We start from the raw sequence: 19,856 nt of genomic DNA, 5'->3' as shown, positions 1-19,856 counted from the left end.
CACCTGGGACCTGTTTTCTCACCTCCCTCCTGCCATACACACTTCTTGGGGCTGAGCCCTGTTCTCATTCTTCCCTGCCTCACCTCACTCAGAGCCCTGGGGACTCAAGTGCACTTTGTTACATTCCATGAGCCAGTTCCCATGCTCCCTACCCCCTCACATCCCATCATCTGGCCCGAAAGGGAATTGATTTCCCGCAGCTCAACTCACAGAATCAGAACAAAACCCCTCTCCAACATGAAAACATCTCAATATTTACCATGTCTTTCAATCTGATTAACTTACCTTCTGTGTCTTCATCTTATCACCATAACAGATCAGAGAGACGGAGCAGTGCCAGAAACCTCCTTCCAGGGCCACTAGTCCCACAATATTGCCACTAGCAGCAGGCAGGAGTTCCCCTGTTTGTAGTATCTTCTAGCTTATATTTGCCCACATGGATCTCAGGTACAATTGCCAGGGTCTTGCTGAGGTTCTGACAGCCCATGTCTACCTCTGTCCTATGGGAAATTACCTTGATGGCATTAGAGACTACCAGGATGCCAAGAATCCTACCAGGATGTCATGGGATAGCTTATTAAAAATCAATTTATAACACACAGTGAGAAAGAAGGGAAAAGAGCCCAGGATAAGTTAACACACTTAGGATAGGGTACAGACAGGGGAGAAGGACCTTCACTTGAATCCTGGGTTACCAGTGATGGCTTCTCTCTCTTTCTCTTTCCTTCTCTCCTTCTCTCTCTCTCTCTCTCTCTCTCTCTCTCTCTCACAAACACACACACACACACACACAATAACATTTCCTACTGATGACATGGCTGTAAGAACCAAAATTGAGATTTGAGCAAGGGGGCCCATGGAAGGAGGGTGCCCTGGGCCCATCCCACCTTGGCTCCATTGGAAAGATGCAGGGACAAGTACCTCTGGCCACAGCTATAGCTCACCGAGGTACACCTATAGCTCACCAGTTAGCCTATGAACAAACCTGGGTTTATTTGTGTTTCTTGGACAGAGGACACATGGGGCCAGAATGGTGGCTATGAATTAGGGCCTCATGAATATTATATGCTCATTTAGTAATATGAATACTTTGGCCTTTTTTATATTTATTATCTCATATATTCCATGTATCTTTACTGTATAATGAATATTTAGTACCCAGGACCTCATGAATATTAGATACCTTTTGGTCCTTTTATTGCTTCCCATCTATGTTTGACGAACACATGCTCTACTTACTAACTGCTTGTCTATACATACCTTAAAATGTTTCACTACATTTTACAAATTTATTCATCTTCCATAATAGAATTGAATATTTCAAAAGCAAGTGCACATTACAACCATATTGTCCCTAATTGCCAGTTGAGTAACCCTATCAAAGACAGAAATTAGTTTAAGCCAACATAACTTATCTACATTGACACAGGGAATCAGCCTGGCCTCCAGAGAGGACTGGCTGTGTTTAACTCATAAGCTGTGTGACTTTAGGCAAGTCACTTTTCCCCTCGTACTTCAGTTTCCTCAACTATAAAACAGGGATGTTAATGGTATCGTCTTCATAGGGCTATTGTGAAGATTAAGTGAAATAATCTAAGTACTTAGAACAGGCCAACACATATTAAGTGCTGTATAAATGATACTATTATTCTTTTCCATAGACCCCTCATACAGGCACCTAAGAACATCTCTTCTTCATCTAAGCCATTGTCTAGACTTGATGCCATCCCTAGGTCTGGAATCTACTTCCATCACATTTGGGAAAACTAGGATGGTGTTTATCTTATCTCAGACTATGTTGACAAGGCAAAGTAAAGATAAATATGACATGACTATAACACAATAAATGAGGTGAGTCCAGGGAGAGGGCAATGCAGAGAGCATTACAATCTCAGTTCCTTCACCAACTGTCTCTCACAGGAATCGCAACACTCACCCACAATTTCACCCTTCTTTTAATGATTCCTAGTCTCTGTGGAACTGATTTTACCAATTTCTTTGGCTGTGGTCTTCTCTCCTTCTCCTGCCCTATTCAGTTTAAAGCACTCTACAATCGTTAGCTAGCTTCTGAACAAATGCATTCTGCCCCTCCATCCATCCTCCACACTTAGCATCATAATGTCGTCTCAAACCAGGGATCACACAACCAAACCCCATTTGTCAACACCATCTGCATAGCCAGTCACTTCCTTCCAAGGTCTTCCTTTACCATCCAAGTCCCATTCAGAGGGAGAAATGATGAATAATGATAATAGTCACCATTTGCCAAATACCTGCTATGTGCAAAGGAATGTGTTTAGGGCTTTCCACTCAATCTCTAATCCTGGTACCATAGGCATTATTGTTAACACCCACGGGGTTTCCTGTCAAGTGTCTCTCATAAATGCAGAGACAGGAATAATAAAAAAGAATTGAGTTAAACTGCGAAATCAATACATAATAGATCAGAAATATGCTGTCACCTTAAATACCTAGAAAGTGAAGTGTCTTACATTAATTGACCAAAACCAGGTAGAATGTGTAAAATTATCTAAAGAAAGAAAGTACCACAAAAACCATAGAAAAAAGAAGTCAGCCACTAGTTTGTTGACCCAAGAATCATTCCCAATTCCTACTCCCTTGTCACTTTCCACTATATAGGATGGAAAAGCCAAATACTTGCCTTCCCAGCCTGCTTTGCAGCTGGAGTGAGGGGCAGGTACGTAAGGGGGCCATGTAAGGGGACATGTATTGGGGTCATGCAACACAATTCTGGCCAGTGAGAAGTAATGGAAGCCCGCTGGGAGTTCTATGGCAGTTTTTGCTTTCTTAATAAAAGGGACAGGTAAAGATGATGCCACCTCTTCCCCCATCTCTTACTGCCTTGAATGAGAGATGTAATGGTTTCAGCCAGAAAAGAATAGCATTTAGATTCAGATAGATCTGAGTTCAAATCTCAGTTCCTCCACTTACCAAAGGTGTGGTATTGGGCAGATTCCTTAACATGCCTCATCTATAAAATGGGCTTAATAATACCTGTAGACAGTCCAATGAGAAGGAAATGAAGCACCACAATGGTCATATGTTTAAGTCCTCAGCTGGTATGTTGTGTCCAAGTGGCAGCTCTATGGGATTGCCAAATTTTAATCAGAAGGCACTTTTCACCATTTGCTACTGCCTTGGTGCTTCCTCATCCCTCACTGATTTCCTTAGCCCTGCCCATATCTCTGAAAAAAGTCCATTCATTAAACTCTCTTAATTGACCATTTCAACATACCATCTATTTGCTGCTAGAATCCCAGGTGATGCAACTACTGATCAAATATGCTTCTTTATGATGACTTTACTCTGACAAAGAGTAACCAGTCCAGCCAGACCTCAGAGGCACCCTCTGATCCAAAGGCTTCCAAGCCAAGTCCTTCCTCCCCTTCGTGTCTGCTGTCAACTCCCAAGTTACCAAGAAAGTACCCTGGTCTCCCTGCCGGAACATGATTCACCCACCTCAGAGACACACACGGCCCCCCCCCCCCCCCCCATCCCACCTCAACCAAAGGAAAGGAAATAGCATTCAGGCAGGGTCAACAGCTGGATTAAATTTCCAGAGGAATTAAGAAAAGCAAGAAGGACTAAAACACTTTAAATTTTATCTAGTTTCATGTTATATCCCTAAAGCCTACTACAGTGCAGTCATTGAGCTCAGTAAAGAATGATAGAAAGGACTGCCCCTGTCCACATGCCCACCCCAGCCCACGAGAGAAGGAAAAGCAGAGGTGAAGGGGGAAAGCCTCCCTCATGACTATGCTGGAGAGAAGAGGAGAGGGCCAACAGTTATTAGGTGATCTCAATAGTCTGGAATTACTTTTCTGTTACATGTTGTGTGCACACCTTCCATTAATTTTGATCAAGTTATCAAAATCTCTAATTTCCTTATGTCCATTTGGTATTACTTCTCTTATTTTATCCTGGATTCATTCAGAATTCTGACACACTGGGGTACGGAGAAGCAACTTTCCTCAAGCTCAGTGGCCAACTTCTGTTCATTGTTCAGCACGAAAATTAACAAAGCAGAATCCCAGTTCCTGCCAAAATCATGCCTCTGTTTCTACACTCTTCATGGCCCTGGTCTCCCAAGCAAGCTTTTCCTTCTGGGCTCCCCTTGCTAAGTGGCTTGTTGAGCTGCTAGGCAATCTGGGCTTCTGGGTCTAGGCTCTCTAGTGCCATTTACACCATTCTATCCCTACTCTTGCTATCTGGGGATATACCTTTGCTGATGCCAGGACAAACACTTGCTATTGCCAGAAAATTACCAGTAATCAGCAGCAATTAGAAGCAGCTTGAGTTAACACATGTTAGAAACCATTCAGTGAACTCAGACAGAAAAACCTCTGAGAATTTTAGAGAACGGCTGACCTCTTCTAAACTTCCAGCTGCTGAGAGAAGAAGCCTCATACCTATCTGCCCAGAACTCTAAAGAGGCTGCCTGTGTACACTAGATCTTGTAAACTCCCAAGGAACCATGTGTTCTTTGGGGCCTGCAACCTATCTTTTGGATCTCCCTCCTTGAAACATGGTTTGGCATGCTCAGGTGTAGCCAGATGGCAAGTGACTAGCTTCATGCTGTCCTCAGTGATGAAGGCTCAGAACTCACTCACCTTGAGCTCCTCCCATCAGTAAAGTGGCACCAAGGGACTTCACAGGGCTGATGTTTAGAAGTGGCTCATGGAAAATGAATCTCAACATCCTCATTATTCCATCCAAGACACAAACTAGCTACGCCCACCAGACAATGCCCAGAAGTCAAAATCTGCTGAAAGACAAGACATGGACATCAGCATGGAACTGTTTGTCATCTCTTGGAGATAATCAATCAGCAATCTATCTATATACCACTAAACAAACATTTATTGAGCCTCTCCTATGTTCCAAGCATAGTGGTGGCACTGCTATTCAGAGCCGAGAAGTCGACAGCCTAGGAAGAGAAAAAGATCTAAGTAGACAGTTACAATATGGTGTGATTAACACTGTGATAGCAGGAGGCATTGGGTGCTGGGGAAGCTTGTAAGAGGATATCAAGCAAGGCTTCCTGAGACGTTGATGCTCAAACGAGGCTTAAAGAACACATAGAAGTTAGCAGGGCAAAGACAGCAAAGGGCACATCGTGTGCAGATGCTCTGAGACAATGAGAGAACCTGGGGCATTTGGGGAGCTGTACTTTAGTTCAGCTGGTAGGTCAGGCGATGGGATGGGCAAGATATAAGACGAAATGGCAAGAGATGAGACTGAAGAAAATCAATGGAGGCAAAAGTCAAGAAGTTCTCAGTGAATTTCAAGGTTCTTTCAACCATTATCTCTATTTTCTTTAAAAAAGAGCCATGAAAGAATGGAATTTTAGAAATAGAAGAGAACTTGGATATCAACTAATGCCACCTATTTTATACACAAGTAAGAAGAAGGCCCAGGGAGGTTAAATTAGGATAAGAGGCAGCATGCTGAGATGATAGGATGATAGTAGCTTCCATATGTATAACATTTTACAGTCTACCAAGCTCTTTCATTATCACATATCAATAACAGAGGGAAGGGGGGCCAGTCTGGTGGCACAGCGGTTAAGTTCCCATGTTTTGCTTTGGTGGCCAGGGGTTTGCTGGTTCAGATCCCCAAAGCAGACCCACACACCACCTGTCAAGCTGTGCTGTGGCAGGCGTCCCACATATAAAGCAGAGGAAGACGGGCATGGATGTTAGCTCAGGGCCAGTCTTCCTCAGCAAAAAGAGGAGGATTGGCAGCAGATGTTAGCTCAGGTCTAATCTTCCTCAAAAAAATAAAAATAAAAAAATAATGCAGGGAAGGTGAACACATCAAAATACCTAGGTTGTAAGCATGCTGCAATCAGTGGCTGGCTGTGTGATCTTCAGTAAGTCCTTTTATGGCTCTAGCTCTCACTTTCACATCTATAGGATACAGAGGCTGGATCACTAATATTCTTTCCAGTTCTAACACTCCACATTTCTAGAATCTGATACTACAGAGCCTTACTGCCTCATTGGAAAAAGGTAATTTCTCCTACAAGGACCTATAGTTGTAATTTCTGATGGTTTTCAGGATGGCTCTAACTCATATTTCTAATCATCAACGGTCACAAATAATCTAACATCACCCTTATTGAAACTGTCTGCAATCAAACCAAAAAACAAGGTGTCTCCACAATCTCTGGAAATCCCTCTGATTCCAGAGGAGTCGTTATCTCTCTCCCAACTGAAACTGTTTCATGATATGCAACCAAAGGCCCACAAGGACAGCTTGTTTTCTTTTTTAGTTTAAATTTGGGCATCGAAAGTCTACAGGGATGTTCCATAATAACAAACTAAATATATCGCACCTTCTGCCTTTCTCATTATGTATTATTAAAGACATTTGTGGGAGAGCAGGCTCACTTTACTTCGGAATCCATCCAGGCCTGCTGGTAATTCTCATTACGAGGTGGCCCTTCATCTTCTCACAAGTGGAACAATGTGGCTGTCACCACAAGGACTGAAGAGGCAGGTGGGCACTATGCGGCAGGAGCAAAAGGATTCCTCAGCAGCGGTGACCATGTTTCATGCAAACAACCTGAGAAATAAGAGGAAAGAAGAAACAAAAAATGTAATTTGCTAAGTTTTTCAACAATGGCATTTATTTAAAAAATAAGGGTTACATGCTTCAAGGCACTGTGCTCTAGTGTAGGATCCGAATGTGAAAAAACTCAGCCCCTGTCCTCAAGGAGCTTACAATCAAACAGGGGAGATGAAAAGTGAAAATGGAAGGCAGCAAGAGAAAAGTATCCCAAAATCAAAAGTTGAGCTCAGAGACGAGACAGATGCCAAGATGCTGGGCTAAAACAAATAGGGGCAGGGGCGGGACTTTGACAGACGGTAGGTATGCAGCATCCACCCTCCAGGTTGTCTGGGCCACCTCCCTCTCACCTTGTGCACTCTCCTTAATTTTTTCCCTCACAACACTTAATACCCTCTGGATTTCCTTCCTTGCTTCCTTCCTTCCTTGCCCCTTCTCTCTCTCCGTCCCTTCTTTCCTTCCTTCCTTCTTCTCCTTTTTTCGCTTATTTATTGTGTGTCTCCCCCACTAGAATGCAAGCTCCATGAGGGCAGGACTTTGCCTTGTTCTCTTCAGTGCCTAGAACAGTGTCTGGCATGGAATAGATACTCAATAAATGTGTGAAAGCAGGAAGGCAAGGCAGGCTTGCAGGAAATAAGGAAAGGAAGGAGGCAGGGAGGGAGGACACAATCCACAGAAATGGATTCATCACCCTACTCATCTTTACCTTATATCCTACTGAGATTTTAAAGTTTGAGATAGGTTACTTTCACTGAGAAATCTGCCCTGAGGCCTTCAGCTCACATTATTCTTAACCTGACCATAAATTCTTTTATAGTTCTGTGTCTGGCCATTCCCCACCACACATCCCACAAAACTACACAATCACTTGCACATGCTGTGCCTTTATTCCTGCTGTTCCCTGTGCCTGGAACTATAATCCCTTGGTACACCTTTCTCTGCCAGATAAACTCCCACTCATTCTTCAAAACACAATGTAGCAATTTAACATTATCCAACAAAATGTTAAATATGCACTCATTTTGACCCATCAATCCACTTCCGTAAATGTATCCTTGGGGTTTTCTCTCACAGGGTAAATGTTCCCTCTTCTGGGAAGTTCCCTTTCCATCCTGAAGCAGGGCCATGAGCTCCTCTGTGTTCCAATAGCACACAGAGCATCCCCTTCACATATCATTTATCCCACAGCGTGCAACTATTTGTTTAAAAGGTGTTCTCCTCATATTAAACCTGAGCTCCTTGTGAAACTTACATTCGTGTGGGTAGACAGACAAAAATGGAAGTAAGAGAGCAAATAAATACATAAATATGTACTTTCAGATAAGAGCTGAAAGTAAAACAGGATAATGCAATCTCCAAAGAAAGAATAAGAGTCTCCCTTTTCTAACTTATTGTATTCTTACTGTGTGTGTATTACGGTTGACATGTTTTAAAATCTAAATTCTCCTCTGAGTATCTGTACTATGCACTTTGATATCCTATGGTATGTTGCTGGTGTCTAGGTCCCATCTGCCCAAATATGCTGTAAGACTATAACAGGTAGAATCCATATCCTGTACATCTTTTGCCTGCCCCATGTCACCGAGCACAGGTGACACAGCAGGATTTCAATTACTACCCGGTTGATGGGTCATAAATATAACTTAAAGCACAGGTGCTATTGACAAGTCCGAAGCATCATCTATGAATAAAAAGATCAAACACATGGAGAGAGATGAATCCAAAAATGGAAAATGCTCACTATTACCTTTAACAGAGATCCAGGCCTGGCCCCTGACCAGACCAGATAAAAAGAAACTCTGAGGCTGTAGATCAATATAACTCTAATATGTAATCTGAATTTATCGTCTTTAAAGTGACTTATAAGAATCTTTATTTTGAAGGAGTATAGGAAGTGAATCATTTATAGCCTCTGATTGCTATACCCTCTATTTCCTATTTTATTGCAGGCCCATAAGAAAATAATTTCTATCTTAGAAGAAGTATATTTTTAAAAGAAAACAAAAATGCTTATTTAGAAATTCCTTTCAGAATGCCAGTGAATATTGTAGGAAATTGATATTACTAAATGAGTAAGATTTGGGGTATCTTGTGCAATAACAAATCTAAAATAGCTATTCTAAGAGAAAAATTATTTGCTCACTCTTAACCTATAATATTAATACAAAAACATGCAGTAATATAATCTAGGTACTGTTCTTTTAATTACTGTTTTCTTTTTCATTTTTCTGATTGGGCAGACAATGTATTCAATAAACAGAAAGGAAATTCTTTTCAGAATAAACAGGAGGGCAAAGAGAGGCTCTATATTTTTTGTTCATTTAAGGTGGGAATGTTTCTCACATAAGGAAAAAAAGAGTAGACGTGAGCTAGTTTTCAATGGGAAAATATCACAATGACTGAAATGTTTACTTTTTGTTGTTGTTACTTAAACCAAACTCCACAGAGCTGTTTGGTTCTTTAAGAATGAGGTGTCAAAATTGTTAAGATGACAATTTTCTCCAAACTGAACTATAGATTCAACACAATGCCAATCATGACCCCACAAGAACTTTTTGTGGAAATTGACAAGCTTATTCTAAAGTGTATACAGAAACGCAAAGGACTTAGGAGATCCGAGAACTTCTTGAAGAAGAAGAAGGAGGAGAAGAAAGAGAATAACACACAGTTAATAAAAATGAATAGGCAAGTCACAGATTGGGAGAAATTATCGCAAAACACACATATGGAATATTATTGCCCATCTACCAGAGAGACAAAATTTTCAAAAGTCTGACATTAATAAATGTTTTCAAGAATGTGGCTCATTGGGAATTCTCATGCAATGCTAGTAGAAATGTGAATTTCCAAGTTGATTCTCATTCTTTGCAGTAGTTATTTTCTGTAAAGTTGTCACAAACACTGAATTAGCAAACATTGAACCATTGCTCCTGGGGGAAATAAAGGGTTAGTTCCCTGCAAGTCTCTAGTCACAACATTTTCTTCAACCAATTAATATATAACCTTGTTTTATGTGTGTTTCTGTTCAAAGACGCCTTATTTAATACACATTGTTGATTCATTAACATTGAACTCATGGCCAACCGCATTTGAACTCATGCCTGAAGGAAACATCTAACATACCTATTTTCTCTAAGGCACATCACAGTCTCCTTGTGCTTAGGAACACTGACAGCACTTCAGCACTACAATAGGGGGCCATTTTACAGAGTGAAATCAACAAAATGCACAAAAATATGAAAAATGTGGCACTAATAGACACACAAAGGATACTTGCTTATAGTAAGAGAGCTGAAAAAAGAAGGCAGAGTGTCGTCTTATTCAGCCTCAGCTGGAAATGTGCCCATTAGGAAATCAATTTTTTTTTGCCACTCTGCACATGTCTGCAGTTAACAAAGAAAGTGGCCTGAGTATTGATTTTGGAGTTACAAATAATTCTATCAAGTAGGAGAGATCACAAACACAGAATCTGCAAATAATGAGGATAGACTGTACTTTGGAAAAGTGGCACTTATAGTAATTATTACAAGTAGATTTGATGATGAGCATATACTGTAACCTGGCAATTCCCTCCTGCGCATAAATTCTTGAACGTGTTCAGCAGAAGGCACGTACAGGTTTGTTTGCAATACTTCATTCACAATAGCTCCAAACAGGAAGCAGCCTAAATATCCATCCTTAGTAGAATGGATAAATATATTGTAGAATATTTACTCAACTGGAATACTATACAGCAACAAACATTTTAAAACTACAACCCCATGCAACAACATGAATGAATTTCACTAACATAGTGTAGAATGAAAGAATACTCACTGTATGATCCCATTTTATAAAACATAAAGCTTTTAATACTTTTTTTGTTGAAATACAAACATGTGGTAATACTATAAAGAAAAGCAAAAGAATTATTACAATAAATTATTTAAAATGTGCACACTGGTTTTCATATACTTTTCTATGTGTATGGTACACTTTACAATAAAAAGAAAAATTACATGTTTTTAAAAAGAGTAAAAATGCTCCCCAAGGAAAACTGTTATATGAATTGGGGGAAGGGAGGCAAGCAAGACCTACTTGCAGGGAAGCTTCTTAGGCTTTCCCAATGTTTAAAAGATTATCGTCTTAATAAGAGCATATATTGCTTCAGTAGCCTTTTCTTATATTATACTTGGGTTGGAGAGCTTTGTTTATCTCCTAATTAAGAGAAAAAAATGTAATAAATACAGTGTATTTATACCCATCCATGAAATAGAAGTAACCAAATGAGATTATATTGGTCAATCCAATAACTAACCCTGAGTCTTTTGGTTTAAACTAGCATGTGGGAATCACAGAAGTCATTAAGTTAGCTAAAGCCATATACCTCAGCCACAAAAGTTAACACATGAAATTACATCGGGTAGGAGTCTCTAGAACCTTCTATCTAGAAGTATACTAGTGAGAATGCTAAGTATCTTGGAAAACAAGTATAAAAAGTTGAACTGTCTGCACAACAACATCAAAGTCACAAAGTATAAAACAAAATAATCCTCACAGTAACCAACTTTTCTATAGGTTGTGTAGCCTATTTTGGTGAGGAAGATTGGCCCTGAGCTAATATCTGTTGCCAGTCTTCCTCTTTTTGCTTGAGGAAGATTGTTCCTAAACTAGGGATTATCCCTAAGCTAACAACTGTGCCAATCTTCCTCTATTTTGTATGTGGGATGCCTCCACAGCATGGCTTGCTGGGTGGTGTGTAGGCCTGCGCCCAGGATCTGAACCCATGAACCACCAAAGCAGAGCCCATGAACCTAACTGCTGTGCTACCAGGCTGGCCCCGTGCAACATCTTTTTTGATTATGATTTTCAGTGGAGAGAACTTTCATCTATTAATCCAGAGTCCATCTCTTGCCCTCTACACATGAGTGACCTTGAACTAATCATTAACTTCCTTGGCTTCTAGTTTTTCATCTCTAATACTTAGGGTGTGGGCCAGCCGATCTCTAAAGTGCTTTCCAGTGCTAAGATTCTCTGAAACCTGGAGTGAAATGTTTTTAAAGAACTCTTCATCCTAACTCCAACCTGAAAATTCATCTGCATTTGAATGATAAAATGACCTGACAACCAAAGGAAATAATGGAATCAAAAGTCAATCAGAATCTCAAAGGAATTACTATAAGTACAATCATAATACACTATTTTCCTACATAAATGGACCTTAAACGGAGATTGTTATCAATATATCTCTAACACATAAAGCAAATACCCAGACCTCAGGGAACCAAAAGGGGGACATGATTAAGTTGAAAGAAACCCACGTTTGATAGCACAATCACTTTACAGAGTCTCTGAAGGGTCGTTTTCCAAGCTGCTCTCACTGCGCCTTCCAAATTTTGCAGAAGAACTCAGGTTTTGAGAAGCACAAGTTGACTTTTGAAATACATGTTTCAGGTTATAATGTGTTGCTAAACATGAAGAAAGAAAATCAATGACCTTTGACTTAAATAGATCCATAAGCATACCCAACTGCTTCTTCTGCCTGCTACAACAGTTACAGATTACAAGATTTTCACCTTATCCCTAAAACATTTAGGAGAATGCCTAGGTCAGGAGCCTTGAACAGCCCAATGTTAACTCATCTCTTCCCTATTAGCACAGGCCTATGGGTCCTGGCCTTCAACATTGGGTCTGGGTGAAGAACTAATGATTTTGAAATGCAATTTCTGTCCTCCACTGCCAGTGCAACTAGCAAGTATGGAAAAACTGATTTTTTTAAGGGCCTGCGTGGAGACTGATGTTAAATCTATTTTGTCGTTTTAATAAGCTGTTAAAATTGAGGACCAAATGATCTTATGAATACTTTGGACTTGTTGAAATCATATCTGTCCAAATTTGAAATTCTTTATCACACTAAACCTAGTCTCTCCCAGAAATTAACTATCGTAAAAGAGTCCTAATGGGGTTCTTTATTTTACTAAGAGGAATAAAGATATTCCAGATGTAACTTCCTCATCTTCCATTGTAAGAATGAAGCTGGCTAACATCTGTTGAGTGCTTACAATGCCGGGCACTGGTAAACGTTTTACATGCATTATCTCTTTTAAAACTCATAACAAGTCTAAATGGCTAACACTGTCCTGACCCTCACTTTGTAGATAAGGACACTGAAGGGCTGAAAGGTTAAGCAATTTGCCGAGGATTGCATAGGAAATAAGTGCTGAGTCTGGGACCTGAACTTTGGCATCCAGACACTGTGCCACACTGCCTATCTTTTCAAAACATCTCTGTGTATTAGGTCACATTCTCCCTTCCAGTCCTGTATTATAGTAAATACCATTGGGATTACCTTCTCAGCCTCAGGAACCCTCTTTCTCTGAGAACTGCCTTCACACACACACACACACACACACACACACACACACACACACACTCACAGGGGAGGAACCCTCCAGACGCTATCTACCATCTGACTCTGCCCTTTTGGTCATAGCTGATTGGATCATGAGTGGACACCTGACCACAGCCAGGCCAATCAGAATCTCTCTCTCAAGAATTTAAACTGACAGCCATAGTGCAGAAACATTGAGAGCTGCCATGTTAATGGCCAAGTTCCCTAGTGGTCAAGTTGCCAATGTTCCCAGAGCTGCCCTGCTCAGCCCTTTCCTGCACACTGGTTATTTGGATTTGTCTAGAATTCTATGAGGTTTCTTCTCATGAATCTAGATTCCACAAGAGTCGTAACTAACACACAGTCATTTAGTCATTCAACAAACTTTTCAAGCAGCTCTATGTGACAGGCACATAGTTGGAAACTCAGTCGATGGAACCAGACATTAAAACAACTAACTGCACAAATAAATATACAGTTACCAGTTGTGAAAAGTGCCACAGCGGAAAAGTATGAATGCTCTTAGAGGGGGAATTACTTTTGCCACAAATGAGATAATGTATGTAAAGCACTTAGCACAAGACTTGGCTCCTAATAGGTTCTCAGCGTATGTATATTCTTTGGCCAAATTCTCTCTAAATAATAGTTCTGGCACGTGTCTTCCTGGTCGAGGCCCATACTCTGCCAAACTGTTCCAACTGGCTGCTAATTTACTCCATGCCTTTAGTTTGTGCTGCCAAATTATTATTCCCAAAATATCACTTTTATTATGCTGCCTATTTGTATCTTGTGCCAAAGAATTTGGACTCTTTCCCATAAGCCAGCTGTGAGGTCTCAGATGGGCGAGATGGATGTAAGCAGGATTCTCGGTCACCTGCCTGCCCCCGCCCGCCACCTTACTCCAAAGGAAAATTAAAGGTGCTGCTACCATGGGGGGAAAAAGGAATTGATGTCAGGCGGGCCACTATCATACTCATTATTTCCATTCAGTTAAATAAGTAGTCCAGTAATCCAAGCTGCCCAGCTAAGTTTTGACCAAGAAGGGAGGAGGGTCAGCTCAATAAACAAGTTCAGCCATCTGCTCTCCTTCCCTAGAGCTCCAGTGGATATCTGGGTGTTGGAGACATGCTCTTCGGGGAGCAGTGGGAGGTTCAGCCCCACCATGTGCTATTCTGCCATCTAGTCTCTCCCCCTCCTCCTCCTCCTCTTTCATCTCCCATTCTAAAGCATTTTGTGACATTTAATGTGGCTACACAAGATAACAGTAAATTGCACAGTATTATGCACAAGGACCTTGCTGGTTTACAATAGGAATGATAGCTGCAGGAAATAGGGTTTATTCCTAGAAAGGATAATTAAGGCACAAGAGCTTTATTTTATGAATCATACCACGCTGTGTGGAAGCAAAGTGCACCTTATGAAAAAATCATTACTGTTCATAAAGCCAAACCTAAGCCTGCCCCCGAAGGAGCAGTGAGCTTGATGGAACACATTCCTCTCTCCAGGGAAACACTATGATACCCATTAAATGGCAACTTTGACATGACCTAGGACTTTGGAAAATCGCTTCTAAACTAGCACTTAAATGTAAACTTCCTTGACTGTCAGCTTTTTTTCTCCCTCCAATTTTTAAATATAAGTTAAAAGAGATCCTTGGAGAAAGTTCAGGAGATAGGGCAGACTTAAAGCAGCATTCTCTACATCCAGAGTGGCCTGTCAACTCCATCAGTTCAATATGTGCCGAGCACCTCTCACTCTGAGTCCAGAAGCCTCTACTTTCTTCCTACTCCCTAATCTGAATTCTGGCAGAGACAGAGGGCACTTGTCCATAGGATCAGTGGGTTTGGATCCCAGCTGCCTGGCCACTCTCCTTCCCATCACTGACGCTGACATTCTAGCATCACTTCCTCAGGAGGACAAATGGAAAGGAGCTGATTTAGAGATTCTCAAAGATATTTTTTGGTTGATGATAATTTTAAAAGCCATTGTGCAAATTTTCCCCCATCCTTAAAGTCCTGGGGGCCTGAAAGAATAAAGTGGAAACACTTTAGAAAGGATGGATGCTATTCAGAGTAGACTTCAGAATAAACCTGTGTCTTTAAAACTGAGGGAAGGACCATTCACTCAACATACACTTGTTGAGCCAGGAACTTGACTTGGAGCTGAGTATACAAAGATTAACACCACACAGTGTTTGTCCTTAGGGAACTCATAGTCTAGTAGAAAGACAACTAATTTAAACACTTTCGGGAACAATACAGGTTTATACAATATCCAAAAGTACATTTGCTGTTTTGATGCGCAGGCTCCATTCCCCCTGCTGATACTAGGATTCAATTTTGCCTCCCACATTAGATTCAGTCTGGGTGGAATAATTCAGCCGAGGAATTCTGTCCGAGACCCAAGCTAGGTCAACTGGACACCAGTCACTGAGAATTATGCACAAGATGCTATGGAAATACAGGGAAGGATTCATAACTCTGCCAGGAAAGATCAGGGAAGGCTTCTGGAAGTAAGTGAGTCATGCTAGCCAATTAAGAGTTAGAAAAACAGGGTCAAAAATAAAGACATTCTAGGAGCATCATGTGCAAAAGAAAAAAGGCATAGAAAAGGAAAAAAAACCCCAGCACATTTGGAGACCAGTCAGTGACCAGGTATGACTGGAAGAGAAGTTGAACACACATGTATATTTTATTCCAGTAAAAAGTTTGAAAACAATACCAGATGTTCGGGCCCCATCCCACACCTATTGAATCTGAATCTTTGGGACTGGGACCAGGCATTGGTCTTTTACTCAAGTTCCCCAGATAATTCTAATTGCAGCTAGAAAACCAGCATTCCAGGCAATAAAAGGCAAACAGCTTTGTCTGCAAGCAAACCCTTCACGGTCTGGTCCCAGACTTCACTTTCCACTTATTTTTCCACTTCTTGTCCCTCTTACCTTTTTGTGCCAACAATACTAAACTTCCTGTAGATCTCCAAACATACTATGCCTTCTTGACCATTTACACAGGCTCCTCCTTCCAGCAGGGCTGCCTTCTCCCTGGTAGGACATCTGGAAAGCTGTAATTCTTCAGAGCCAGCTCAAAGCCTCGCTTCCCTGGAAAGCCTTTCCTGGCTCCCCTGCAGATGGAGAAGCTTCTTCCCCCACAGTCTCAGCACCCATCCCTACCTCCACTGGCGTGACCATCTTACTGTCTTATAACACTCTTCACATCTCCCTCCACACTACACTCTGAGTGAAGACCTTGTCTTGTCTTATTTTTGTATCTCTAGCCTAGTGCACATGATTGCCACTCAACAAATATTTGTGAAAATATAGCAGAAAGGAAGGAATCTATCCACCTCCTTCTGATGGACGCTGGACGTACTAGTCACCATTTCTTCCCCTCAAGTAAAAAGCCTTAAGGTGTTTAGAACTCCTTTTCAGAGTAGTCATGCAAGAGGAACCCTTGCTTATATTTGGAAAGATCTAGCTACTCCTATTTTATTTTAGTCTCTTTGGATAAATTCAAAGCTGAAGAGGTAGGAAAGACTGCCCTGGGCCAGGTAATCTTTTCAATGTTTCATATAGCAACCTCTTGGCTTTTGCCAGTGTTGGAGAATGCACAAGAACACAAAGACTGACAGTTCTGTCTGCTCAACTAGACCACAGGCCCCTTGGGGATAAAAGCTGCATTTTACTACTTTTGAATTTACTGTCCATAGCACAGTGTCTGGCTCAGAAGAAGAACTCAATAAGTATGTAGAAATAAAACAGTTAAGAGCCCTTGAGGTTGGGTCCCAGCTGGACCCCTCTGGGCCAATAGATGAAGTCTGGGTCTGTGCAGAAATCATCTCCTTGCCTCATTTCTCCAGTCAGGACATTAAGGACCCTGGGTTCTTACCCAGCTCCGCCACTTACTAGCTACATGACGATGGCTACTTCACCCCTCTGAGCCTCAGTTTCCTCAGCTAGGTAATTGTTGCTCAGTGTCTTTCAAGCAATTGTGGTCGGATAGTGGCTGGGCTGGAATCACCATGAAGGCATCCTCACACACAAATCTGGCAATTAATGCTGCCATTTGGGTGAGATGTAATCTGAGTTGTCGGCTGCAATACCCTACACATCACTTCTGCATGTTGCCTGGGCTTCCTCACCATGTGGCAGCCAGGTTTCAAGAACAAGTGACCCAGGAGAGCAAGATAAGTACATGGCATTTTTATGACCTTGTTTTGGATGTCACACAGTATCACCTCTGCTGTATCTTATTGGTCGAGGCAGTCACAAAGGTCAACCCAATTTCAAGAGGAGGGGACATAAACCTCATCACTCTATGGGAAAAGTATCAATACCACATTGTAAGATTGAGGGATGGAAAATAATGTGGTAGCTATCTTTGAAAAATGTAGTCTGCCACACCTACCTGGGATGATTATGAGGATAAAATGAGACAGTGATACAAAGTAGTTAGCCTGTGCACGGCACATAGTTATTGCTCAATAAACAACAACTGTAGATATTTTTGATTATTATTCAAGAGACCCTTTCACTTTCCCCCTCTGCCACAGAACTACATGGACCACTCCGCGCAGATGGGCTGTGCCATCACATAGGCACAAAAGACCACCACTAACAGAGGGCCATCACAGCTATGAGGATACCTTCATACAAAAGGGATACACATGGTATCACTGATAGTCCTACCAGGTGCACACAGAGACCCATCTAAGCAGAGCAGTGGCCCTGTGGCAGGAAGGTCCTGAGGCTCCTCAGGCCCTTGAGCTCTCACTCTCATTCCCAAAGCACCTTCCTTAGAATTCTAGGCCCCACCATGAGGAGCCAGTCCCAAGGGAGCCCTATGGTTTGAATACTTCCCTTCCAGCTGCCTCTGAGGCCTGGGAACTCTGGAGTATTGAGAGGCTCTCCTTCCAAAAGGGAGGATCTATAGAAAACAGTACGTGACCTGAGAAGGCAGGAGGAAGGCACGGATCACAGGAAAAAGAGGGAAGGAGTCTCAGACAGGAACAGATGGTGAGACTTAGGACCCAAGAGAGGAAGTGCCTTGTTCAAGGTCACATCACTAATGAGTGGCAGGCCAGGATTTGAGCCCACATTGTCTGGCTCCAGAGTCTGCTCTCTTAATCTTTATACTAAGAAGTCTCCTTTGGAACTTTCATCTCGTTGATGAACCTGAGGACTTGAGGAGGGCAGCAGCCATCAGTGACATGAATAGCCCATTAGGTTGGGAACATTCAGTACTGACTCTATGCCCACGGACATCAGTTGGGTTAGGAACATCAGACAGTCCATCTGGGCCATTAGCCAGGGCTTGGTTCCCAGAAAAGAAGATCCTCCTTGATCCCAGGATTGACTGTAGACAGCATTGTGTTTTCTACCAAAACCATCCTGAGTCAGGAGAACCTGTTCATGTCACCGTCTCTGCACAAATGAGACTGGAAAAAAGCAACTCAGGCAACCTATGTACCAGGCAGGCGGGGGAGGCCAAGCTGTGTGCATGAGGCCAAGGACTAGGGAGGAGATAGGCTCTCATCCCAGGGGAGATGGTGGGGTTTAAGAGCACGGGCCCCGGAAGCAGTCACCTGGGCTCTACCTTTTACCAGTTAGGTGACCTCCCAGAGCCTCAGTTTCCTTATTCGTAAAATGGAAGAGTAACAATAGTAGCCCTTGATGTAGGGCTACTATGAGGATTAAAGAAGCCAGGGCTTGGAAAGCAATGGTTGGGTGCCTGGTACCTGAAAAGTGTTCAAACAGCATTAGTGATGGCGAGGATTCTAAGATTATGGAGTTCTCAGTTTTCCAGTTTGGGCAGTTCTGGGCCCCAAACACTCTCTTGTCAAATACTTACATAAAGCCGTGCAGATGTGAAAAGTTAGAGACCCCTCCCCACCCTGCAGGAGCCTGATGAGACCTGCTGCCCCACAACCTGCATTTCTCCTTCTCAACCTGCTTTGCACTTGTCATTTCTTTTTCAGTTCCTGTTTTCCTACATAGACTGTGGTGCCCAGCAGGGCACAGACCCCCTTTCTTAACTTTACACCCCCAGCACAGTCCTTGGTACGTAATACGTACCCAATAAATATTTGTTGAACTAATCAGCAAATGAATAAAATAAAAATTCATTAACTACTCAAAAAATAAAATAAATTAAAAAAAAAAACCTCAGCCCTATTGCCCAAATAAGCAATACAATTTAAGAATTCAGTCTGCTCTTTTCGCCTCCTTATAGCTGTCATAGTCTTTTCTATCTCTAGGGATTTCTTCGTTCCCTCAATATTTATTGAGAACCTAGTTTTGTCTAGGTCCTGCGATATAGCAGTAAATTAGAAAACAAACTCTGCCCTCACAGAGCTGTATTCTAGTGTGGGAAACAGACATTGAAAAAGCAAAACAATAAATAAATATAATTTCAGATGACCGGTGCTATGAAGGAAATAACCAGGGTGTTGAAATATAAAATGTCTGGGTTGAGCAAGCCTGGTAAAACCAGCAAGAAGACTCTATCTGGAGCCAGGCTGACATTAAGTGCCAGGGCTTTCTTTCCTTCATGGGTTCCCTTTTCTCCACATCCTCTCCAACGCTTGTTATTCCTTGTCTTTTTAATAATAGCCATGCTGATGTGCTCAAGGTGATAGCTCACTGTGGTTTTGATTTGCATTTTCCTAATAATTAGTGATATTGAACATTTCTTCATGTGCCTGCTGGCCATCTGTATATCTTCTTTGGAAAAATGTCTATTCCGATCCTCTGCCCATTTTCCCATTGGCTTTTTTGTTTTTTTGTTGCTGAGTTGTATGAGTTCTTTATCTATTCTAGATATTAACCCCTTATCAGATATATGATTTATAAATATATTCTCCCAATTGGTAGTTTGTCTTTTTGTTTTTTGATAGC

General features: G+C 41.7%; 1 protein-coding gene and 1 long non-coding RNA gene across 5 annotated transcripts in view; one reads left to right on the top strand and one right to left on the bottom strand.

The window, feature by feature from the left end:
- CRH (corticotropin releasing hormone) overlaps positions 1–19,856 on the bottom strand; it is a 201,015-nt gene that overhangs the window by 89,776 nt on the left and 91,383 nt on the right. For 2 of the 4 annotated variants that reach the window (XR_011421564.1, XM_070222201.1), the window contains exons 4-5: positions 6,359–6,588; positions 4,632–4,783 (exon numbers count right to left, since the gene is read on the bottom strand). The gene's annotated coding sequence lies outside the window, so the exon portion shown is untranslated. The remainder of the gene's footprint in view (positions 1–4,631; positions 4,784–6,358; positions 6,589–19,856) is intronic. The other 2 variants (XR_011421565.1, XM_070222202.1) reach the window with 1 other exon arrangement.
- The window catches only part of LOC111774934 (uncharacterized), a 45,115-nt gene that overhangs the window by 15,694 nt on the left and 9,565 nt on the right, over positions 1–19,856 (top strand). The gene's annotated exons all lie outside the window — the stretch shown is intronic.

The sequence above is a fragment of the Equus caballus genome, chromosome 9 (genome assembly GCF_041296265.1).
Source record: "Equus caballus isolate H_3958 breed thoroughbred chromosome 9, TB-T2T, whole genome shotgun sequence".
Taxonomy (NCBI): Eukaryota; Metazoa; Chordata; class Mammalia; order Perissodactyla; family Equidae; genus Equus; species Equus caballus.
This window is presented reverse-complemented; position numbering and strand designations above follow the sequence as displayed.